General features: G+C 34.6%; 1 non-coding gene and 1 pseudogene across 1 annotated transcript; both read right to left on the minus strand.

The window, feature by feature from the left end:
- Nucleotides 1-462: 462 nt before the first annotated feature.
- On the minus strand, nucleotides 463-1,749 carry LOC136218281 (uncharacterized; annotated as a pseudogene).
- A 5,799-nt stretch (nucleotides 1,750-7,548) lies between these two features.
- On the minus strand, nucleotides 7,549-7,655 carry LOC136216198 (small nucleolar RNA R71). Its single transcript, XR_010683188.1, has one exon. It is a non-coding gene; the product is annotated as a small nucleolar RNA R71 (small nucleolar RNA).
- Nucleotides 7,656-10,258: the final 2,603 nt, after the last annotated feature.

A 10,258-nucleotide genomic window follows, 5' to 3' on the forward strand; every position in this document is an offset into this window, starting at 1 on the left:
GTTAGGTACTCAAACACCCTCCACATCATCAAATAACACTATTACAAAACACCCTCCATAATAAAACACCCTCTTTACAAAAACTCCTTTAGTGGTTAGATGTTTTTACCTTACTTTAATGGGTCCCACACGTCATAACATTTTAATTTCTTCATTTTTAATTCAAATATTTGTATTTATTAATAATATTCAATATATATTCAATAATCATTAATAATTCAATAAAAAATAAATTTTACTATATTATTCAAACAAAAATAAATTTTAATTATTTGTTTAATTTATTTAATTAGAAAAAAAATCGTTCGTTCCAACGGCTATATTCCAACGACTATATTCCAACGGCTATAAATATAAAAAAAGTACATTTGGAAAAACAATTCGGCAGTTGAATAAAAATTATAAATATAAAAAAGTACATTTGGAAAAAAATAAACATAATGCGTTAAATTAAAATAATAATTAAACAGTCAGGTCGGTGATTCCGAAACGTTCCCAAATGTGCTCTACTAGATCCAATTTGAGCTGACCGTGCATTGCTCTATCACGGATCTCTGTATCCCTTGCAAGATATTGCGCGAAATCCCGAATATGTCCACTTTGAACGTCTTCAGGAAGTGTTTCTAGACAAGTTTCTTCAGGAAAATCTCTCGAGTATCTGCCACGCTCATTTTCAACAATCATATTGTGTAGTATGATACAAGCATCCATAATGTCGTGAATTTTTCTTTTACTCCAACTTCGTGCTGGTCCGCGTACTATTGCAAAACGGGCTTGAAGTACCCCGAAAGCTCGTTCAACATCTTTTCTTGCACTCTCATGTCTTGCTTTATAGCAGAGTCGCTTAGGTTCATGGGCATGTGGAAAGCTTTTTACCAAAGCAGCCCATTCGGAATATATACCATCTGTTAGGTAGTATCCCAATTTGTATGTGTGATTGTTAACATTGAACTGTATTGATGGAGCTCTTCCGGTTAGTGTCTCCTTGAACAAAGTTGACCTGTTCAAAACATTGAGGTCATTATTCGCCCCAGCAACACCAAAATATGCATGCCATATCCACAAATCCACAGAAGCGACTGCTTCAAGCATGATTGTTGGACACCCATGATCTCCACGAGTGTATTGCCCTTTCCATGCAACTGGACAATTTTTCCACTCCCAGTGCATGCAATCAAGACTTCCAAGCATCCCAGGAAATCCATGGTGTTCCCCGTGCATCTGAACCAAGCGCTGAACGTCGGCATTATTTGGCCTCCTCATATACACAGGTCCATACACTTCGATAACAGCACGACAAAAATTTTCAACACATTCTAAAGCCGTACACTCGCTAATTTTGATATACTCATCGAGGGCATCAGCGGGAGAGCCATATGCAAGTATACACAGAGCCGCAGTGCATTTCTGTAGCGGAGTAAGTCCATTCCTTTTTGCGGCATCAACCCTTTGTTGGAAATATGTTGTGTGATTTCCCAGGTCTGTCACTATACGTAGAAACAAATTTTTATTCATTCAAAACCTTCTGCGAAACTGGTCCTCCGAATAAACTGGATTAGGAGAAAAGTAGTCACTGAAAAGTCGTTCTGCAGCTTCTTCACGATCACGTCTCACATATTTCCTCCGCCGAGGTTCTGATTGCTGGACATGTTGTTCAATTATATTGAGATCCTCTAGATCATCTTCCTCCATCATTTCCACCATCCTTTGGCCTTGTGTCAAAAATTCTTCGCTATTATCGGAAGACATTTTGATATGAAATTGTAAGAATATTGAATTTTTTTATGTAACATTTCAAAATCAAGCTTTATATAGTTTTTATTTTTAATATATTACCGTTAAATATCATTTGAAATTTAATATTACCGTTTATATAAAACAAAAAAATATTTGTTACCGTTTTTTTTGGATTGATGTAAATGAAAAGCTTTTGTTTTGTTATTAAATATTTGAACAATATTGAAAAGAAAAAAAAAGAAGAAGACCAAATGAAAGCTTTTAAATTATTATTAAATTACTATTATATCAAAAGAAAGAGGATTGCAACCGTTTTTTACTAGGACCCCACTAATAAAATTTCCTTTTCTCATGCTACTCGCCATTTGATGGCGTTTGAAGACCACCATTGCTTTTTTAGACAAATTTGTAGCGCGTACCCAGCCTTCCCTTTTTCTTTCTTCTTTTCATTTTTGACATAGATCAGTATCTGAATTTGGAGGGTATCCAATTTCGGATACAGTAAATTTTATGTAATATAGTGGTCAGATACTTCAAAATAATTGCTAATCAGTCCCTTAGAAGCACCACTAGAGGTGCTCTAACAATCACCCATCCGATCACGCGCCCCTTTCATGTTTTTTCCTCTCATCTTTTCCGTTTTAGCATGTACATCACTCAATAATCATTCTCTTCATTACAAATAAATACAAAAATAATTTTCTTTTCAAGTGTAAAGTTTTGTTCATAAATTAATCTAAATATATTTCATTTTTATAAATTTATTTATATATTTATACCCCAAAGAATATTCCATGAAAACATCTCTTATACGTGGATCAATGTTACCGTTCGAATGAAGAAGACTCACATGAACTTTCCATGAAAACATCTCTTACACGTGGATCAATGTTACTGTTTGAATGAAGAAGACTCGCATGAACTTTCCAATATGAAGTAAGGAATATTCCGTAGAGATGTGAACGGTACCCTCGGGTCACGTGGATTGATATCCACCATCCGTCCCAGTATTTGTACGATGAAGGAAGGAAAATCGTTAGATCATGAGAAACAGTTATGCAAAGGACCATGGGTACATGACAGAATGCGTCGCTTGACATCATAACGGTCCAAAGGCCGTAGGCCTAATGAAACGATGACACTTGGAAGCACGCTTGCTATATGGCATGGTGCACCAATTGACGTCATTGCAGTCTGAAAATTGCAGAGTCAACCGAAGATCAACACGTGTCTAATGAGTCATTAGGGCTCATTCTCAGGATTACAACAGTTATCCTGGCAACTACTATATATAGATAAGGTGAGCAATCCACAAGAGGTATGTAAACATCACAATTACCAAAATTCCTATTGTATTCAATCTATCATTAACCTTTGCTAACTTAAGCATCAGAGCGAGTTGGTCGGATGCCGACCCGTCTCTGACCAGTTGTTACTGTGGGAGTTTAGTGCCCTAAAGACAATTGTTTTAGGATATAAATATTAATGAATAAATTGTTTATTTAATCATTTGTTTAATCAGATATAGCATAAGTAAATATGGGTTAGGCTATGCTTACTTTGTTTTTAACAAAGTAAGCTTTACTTTGTTTTTTCCACCATTGGATGGTGATGAACTTTGACAAAGTAAGCTCATCCAATGGTAGAAAAAACAAAGTAAAACTTACTTTGTCAAAAACAAAGTAAGCATAGAAGGCACCCTATATATATAAAAGACATTAATCTTTCATAAGAAAAGTAATCCCAAGTTTATTTAAGTAGTTATAAAGTGTTCATACAAGCATGAAGTGAGACTATACTTTATAATAGACCAATAAACTTAAAATTAACCCAAGTCAAGTAATGTGTTATAGGGGTTGACATATTACTATTGAGACTTGCATGTAATAGTGTTTTCTATCGAGACAGAGAGCTGATCTCACAAGCTTTAGATATGGAGATATCTAGACAGTTACATGGATCTCGTGAAGGAGTTCATTAGGATTGGGATCCGACTTGAGATAACAGCATGGATAGATTTATCTGAGTGTCAACTGTACATCTCATTGGTATTAGTAGGTATAAGTAATCCTCAGACTCAAACATTTATTAATTAGTGATTTTAGATTATGGAGTGTGATGCTTTGGTTCTGTGCGAGCACGATCCACTACAGGGGAGGCCCTGGGGTGTGTGAGAGCAGGGTTGGGTATCACGTAAAGTAATTGCAGGATAAATAATGTTAGATTGAGCATTCGTCACTCCTGATAAATGAGAGATATATCCAAATGGCCGCTTGTGGTGAATTGACTGAAATCCTTGCAAGGTGATATAGTTGACAGTAGAAATGGAAATTTCACTTAACTTATCTTTCAGAGTAAATTCAACCTGGACAAGTAAAAACAGACTCCTCATTATATGTAACCTTGACATGTTCCATGGTTATAAGGAATTGTCCACATGATATAGCTGATGAAGGATCGAATTATACTGCACTTAATACGGAAAGGTTAACGTCAGTATTCAACCTGACTTCTTATTTGTACTGGGGGAATGTCTTAGGTTCTGCCAGTAATAGCTCGTGAAGACATTCTGTTATATACATGTTGAAATTAATCAGGATGAATTAATTTCAAAGGCTATATACGTACGACTAGTAGCAATAATGACCTAATGGGTCGCACATGGGACTTGGAACCAGAGAACGAAACTGTAATTAGTGGGACATTAAAGCATGGGCTGAAATTTAGAGTATATTAGGGATAAATTAATTTGATTAATAATTATAATTAGATTATAGTTGTAAATTAAATTATAGGATTATCTGATAATGTTAATTAGAGGTTTTAATGTGATTATAACTCTAATTAATTATCTCTAACATAAATTAAAGGGTTAATACACATATTTGCCCCTGTATTATCACGGAAAAACAGATATGCCCTTATATCAAATAAACCCACAAAACTATCCTTGAATTTTTCACAAACCTGCAATTATGCCCTAATCTAACAGACTTACTTATTTGGATAAACGGTGTCATCCCTGTAAACACTACCTTCTTCTTCTTTTTCTCAAAATTCAAAAGTTTAAGAAACCTTCATCAATGGCAATCATCTCATTCATTCTCTCTTTTTCCCTCACTTCATCTCATATAATTTCATCTCATACCATTGATGAGAAGAAGCAACAAACAAGTGTAATTTCAAGTATGGTATCTTCACTAGGTGGGTTCTTGTGATGTTTTTTGCTCATGCTTTTCTCCCTATGCTCTCAAAATTCACGATGATTTTTCTTTAATTTTAGAATAATAAATATAAACTAAATTTAATATTCAAGAGATACAATTTTGTAAAGAAATCTGTTCAGCCCACCAGGCAGTGGATTTAATTAGTAATCCTATTCCGAATTGAACTATAATTGATTAATTAAATAATACAACTAGGGTTAGGATTTGAGAAGTCTATAAATAGACCCCCACACTAGGAATTTTGGCCAACACAAAGAAAAGGCTAAGGAACTGTTTCGAAATTATCCCGGCTAAATTACTATCTTTCTTACTCTCTCTTTGATCTCGTGTCGATTCTTTTAGAGGCAATCATTGCTGTTAAGCCCAAAATATACCTAAAATATCACATATAAATACGTTAAATTTGCATTAAAATCGTGCTAATTATATTCATTTAGAATATTTTTATGTCTTTATATACTTCTTTGATGCAAGGTACTTAATTATTTGGTTAAATCTAAATAGGAGCTAAAATGGAGCTAAAACGAGGGAAAAACCTAAGTTACGTGCCAAAAATACGTATTAATCAGAAGACCGACTCAAGGAGACAAGAAGCAACCGAGAGACGGGGAAAACGTCCCTACCGCGACTGAGATTCTTAAAATCTCAATCGCCACACGCTAACCTCAGTCACCAAAAATTCGACTTTCGTCAGCCTTCTTCCGTGCCCCCTGTCGCGACTGAGATTCTCGGAATCTCAGTTGAGATAACGAAGAATTCTGCACAGCTTTCACATGTCAGAAATCCAAAAAACGCGTCTGTTCGTTTGGATAAAAGCGACCCTCCACCAGCGGACACGACCCTTCAATTACAACCATTCACCAACTATAAATAAGTGATTCATTTCAGAATTCAAGAGTTGGAAAAGTTGGAGAAATTATAGTTTAGAGAGTTGTTATTATTCTGATTCAAAAAAGAGTTAGAAGTTTAGATTACATTTCTGTAAAAACAAACTTGATGTACACAAGTTGTTCTTAGAATAGTTGTAAACACAGTAGTGATTAATTTAGTTTCAAAGATTGTTCAGAGACAAGTTCTCATTCTGGTAGTGGACCTAGCGGTTTCTATTCCGAAGATTCAGCGAGAAGAACTAATGGCTGAAGCGCAAAAGGGTCTGACAAACCTACGGAGTTTGAGGGAAAGATTGACAACCCGGATCTCAAAGTTTTCGTCAAAATTCTATCCATGTTTCTTCCTCTCTGTTAACTTGTGAAGATTCACAATTCATTAATAATACATTTATCTTATTCAATATATTCTTCCTGTCGTTATTTTGATGTTGTTCTGACAAAATGATTTTCAAAATGATAAACTGGTGTTTTTATTAAAACGTTTTATACAATTATATTTACAAAGAAACTTTGTTGAACACTTGAAAGAATTAGTTTTTACGGATGATATGATCGTTAACACGACTTATCGGATATAAAATACTAATTTGATTAAGGTAGAAATCTGCTCCGATCCAGAGAGATTTCTACAGTTCGAAGCCATTTAATTGCATAAATTCTTGAATTATTACATGTTCATAATCTTACCAAAGTTATAGTTGCTTTCTTTGCTTAATGCGAACAAGTTTTATACATATTTCTCTTTCACAAAAGCTTCTGGCTTGTGATTAATTCTCAAGACAGAATTGTACTCTAAGTTAATATAACATTCTCATCTAATCCTAATTAATCCAAACCAATACAATTAATTAAACGATTTTCTTAAAGTTAAACCTAAAGACGTGAATAAAACTGAATTAAAATAAGTTTTAGTTAAAAAGCGTTCCCTGTGGGTTCGATATCTTTTATTAATACAAGCGTATACCGTGCACTTGCGAAAATCGCTCAACAAGTTTTTGGCGCCGTTGCGGGGAACGCCAAATTTTTTAACAAAAATTTAGATTTTTCGTGTTTTATTTCGAATCTAGGTTTATACATATTTATTTTAACTTTTGCAATTTATTAATTTTTAATTTACTAACATATTTATTTTTCAAATTCTGTTTTGAAGGTAGTTTCGGTTCGTGCACGATTTCAGGTTCATGCGCAGTTCTCGAAGTTCAGGCATTGCACCAAACCTGTTAGACCCAGAAATTGAAAAAATCATTAAAAAGAACAAGAAAAACAAGAAAAACAAAAACAAAACTCCATTAAAGACAAATACCGAGCCAGATCTTATGGCAGACCCACCAACACTTATGGATTACGCTAGGCCAGGGGTGGCCGGTGTAACCAATAGTATCGTTAGACCCAGAATTACCGCAAACCAATTTGAAATTAAGCCAACATTGCTTAATATGTTGCAAAATAATGTAACATTTTACGGGTTACCTAACGAAAATCCTAATACCCATTTGAGAAATTTCCTTGAAATTTGTGACACTTTTAAAATACTAGATGTGACTGCCAAAGCAATCAAACTTCGCCTTTTTCCTTTCACTTTGAAGGATAGAGCCAAAGAATGGTTAACTTCGATGCCAGGCGCAACATTTGCAACTTGGGAACAATTAGCCCAAGCATTTTTATCAAAATATTTTCCTTTAGCAAAAACCGCAAGAGTCATAAAAGAGTTAACATCTTTTTCTCAAAATGATAATGAAACTCTTTATGAGACTTTGGAACGTTTTAAATAACTTCAACGTTTATGCCCACACCACCAATTGCCCGCTGAACTTCTAATGCAAACATTTTATAATGGACTAAATCCTACAGCTAGAGGTTCATTAGATGCTATGTCGGGAGGGCTATTTATGAAGAAGACATCAACCCAAGCAAGAGAACCTTTGGAGGAAATGGCAATCAATAGCAGTATGTGGCCCGCGGAACGTGGACATATACCGGTGGCAAAACCATCATCCTCAACCACATCATCGGTTAAAGGTATAGTGAACTTTGATCCAGTCGCGATGTTACAAGCCCAATTTTCTGCCTTATCGCACAAAATTGATAGCTTTATGGCACCGTGCGATACCAATGGTAATCCAATCCAAACGGATGTGGATTATGAAAATATGAGTGAGATCGAACAGGTAAATTTTTTCCAAGGGCAAAACCAAACTAATAATCCTTATTGTAATACTTATAATTCTGGATGGAGGAATCATCCTAACTTTAATTGGAAAGATAACAATAATAATACAAATGCTAATCAAAATCGTACCAGTAATTATCAAAATCAGTCAAGAGATACGATTAGCACTTTATCTTCTAAAATCGACAAATTCATAGATGCTATCAGTGGAAAAATAAGTAATCACGACGATGGTTTTAAACGGATCGAAAATAAATTCGATCAGCTTATTAAAAACCACTCATCTAGCATCCATAATTTGGAGGTCCAAATTGGTCAACTTGCTAAATCAATTCCATCCCGAAAAGAGGGAAGTCTTCCCAGCCATACGGAAGAAAATCTGAAAGAGCAGGTAAAGGCTATCACTCTTTGTTCAGGGAAAAATTATCTAGGTCCGGAAATGCCCGGAGATGCAACATTACCAGGAACTGATTTACCAAAGTCCAAAGAAGATACATCAAACACAAAAAGTTCACCAATTGACTCAAGTACAAAAATTTTTGTACCCAAACCACCTTTTCTGCACAAAGTCCGAAATAAGGACTATGACAAACAACTTTTAACATTTCTGGATAAACTTAAAAATTTGCACATTAATTTAACATTTATGGATGCAATTACGCAAATTTCTAACTATGGTAAGTTCTTAAAGGATTTAATTTCGAAGAAAATTAGTTGGGAAGGAATTTCATCTATTTCGCTAACTGAGGACTATAGTTCAATAGTGTCGAATACTCTGCCCACTAAACTCAAAGATCCCGGATGTTTTACTATTCAGTGTAAGTTGGGAGATATTGAATTCCCAAGTTGTCTTTGTGATTTAGGAGCAAGTATAAACTTAATGCTGTTGTCTATTTTTAACAAGTTAGGTTTAGAAGAAGATATCAAACGTACCAATATGGTTTTGCAATTAGCGGATCAAACCACTAAGAGACCGTATGGTATTATTGAGGATGTTTTAGTTAAAGTCGATAAATTTATTTTTCCTACCGATTTTGTTATATTAGATTTTGCATATGACGTTAATTGTCCACTAATTTTTAGTAGACCATTTATGAACATGGGACGTGCTCTAGTTGATGTGTCGAAAGGGAAAGTAGTTTTAAGGATAGGAGAAGATAAGATCGAGTTTAATATGAACAAAGCGATGAAATATCCTATGGAGGAATTCGCTTGTATGAAACTTGACTTAGTTGAAGAATGTGTCAATGACGTTATTCAAAAAGAAGAAATAATAGAACCTATAATGGGTGAAGAATTAGAAGATAAGGACCCAGAGCCTTTGATTCGAGAAGATGGACCAGTTCCGCCTTCGATTGTAATACCCCCTAAATTAGAACTTAAATAATTACCCAGACATTTGAGGTACGATTTCTTAGGCAAAGGCAATTCTCTACCTATAATTATCTCTAGCAAATTAACAAATGATCAAGAAGAAAAATTGAAAGAAGTTGTTAGAAATAGGATAGGAAGTATGGGATGACAAATTTCAGACTTAAAAGGAATTAATCCTAGTATCGTAATGCATAGAATTCACTTAGAAGAAGATAAGCCACCTAAAGCGGATAGGCAAAGACGCTTAAATCCGAACATGAAAGAAGTAGTAAAAAATGAGATTACTAAACTTTTAGACAATGGAATCATTTATCCGATCTCGGATAGTGAATGGGTTAGTCCAATCCATTGTGTACCTAAAAAGGGAGGCATAACTGTTGTAAGGAATGAAGAAGGTGAATTAATACCTACGCGAACCACCACCGGTTGGAGGGTTTGTATAAACTATAGGAACCTAAACAAAGCAACTAGGAAAGATCATTTTCCTCTACCTTTCATTGATCAAATGATCGAAAGGATAGCCGATCATGCATTTTATTGTTTCCTAGACAGTTATTCCGGATTCTTTCAAATTTACATTTACCTGGATGACCAAGACAAAACAACCTTCACATGTCCTTATGGAACATTTTCATATAGGAGAATGCCCTTTGGTCTATGTAATACACCAGCAACATTTCAACGTTGTATGACAACAATATTTAATGATTTCATTGAAGATATCATGAAAGTTTTTAGGATGATTTTTCAGTTTATGGAGATTCTTTCGATGCATGTTTACAGAACTTAGATAAAGTATTGTCTAGATGTGAAGAAACGAATTTAGTATTAAATTGGGAAAAATGTCATTTCATGGTAGA

The sequence above is a fragment of the Euphorbia lathyris genome, chromosome 1 (assembly GCF_963576675.1).
Source record: "Euphorbia lathyris chromosome 1, ddEupLath1.1, whole genome shotgun sequence".
Taxonomy (NCBI): Eukaryota; Viridiplantae; Streptophyta; class Magnoliopsida; order Malpighiales; family Euphorbiaceae; genus Euphorbia; species Euphorbia lathyris.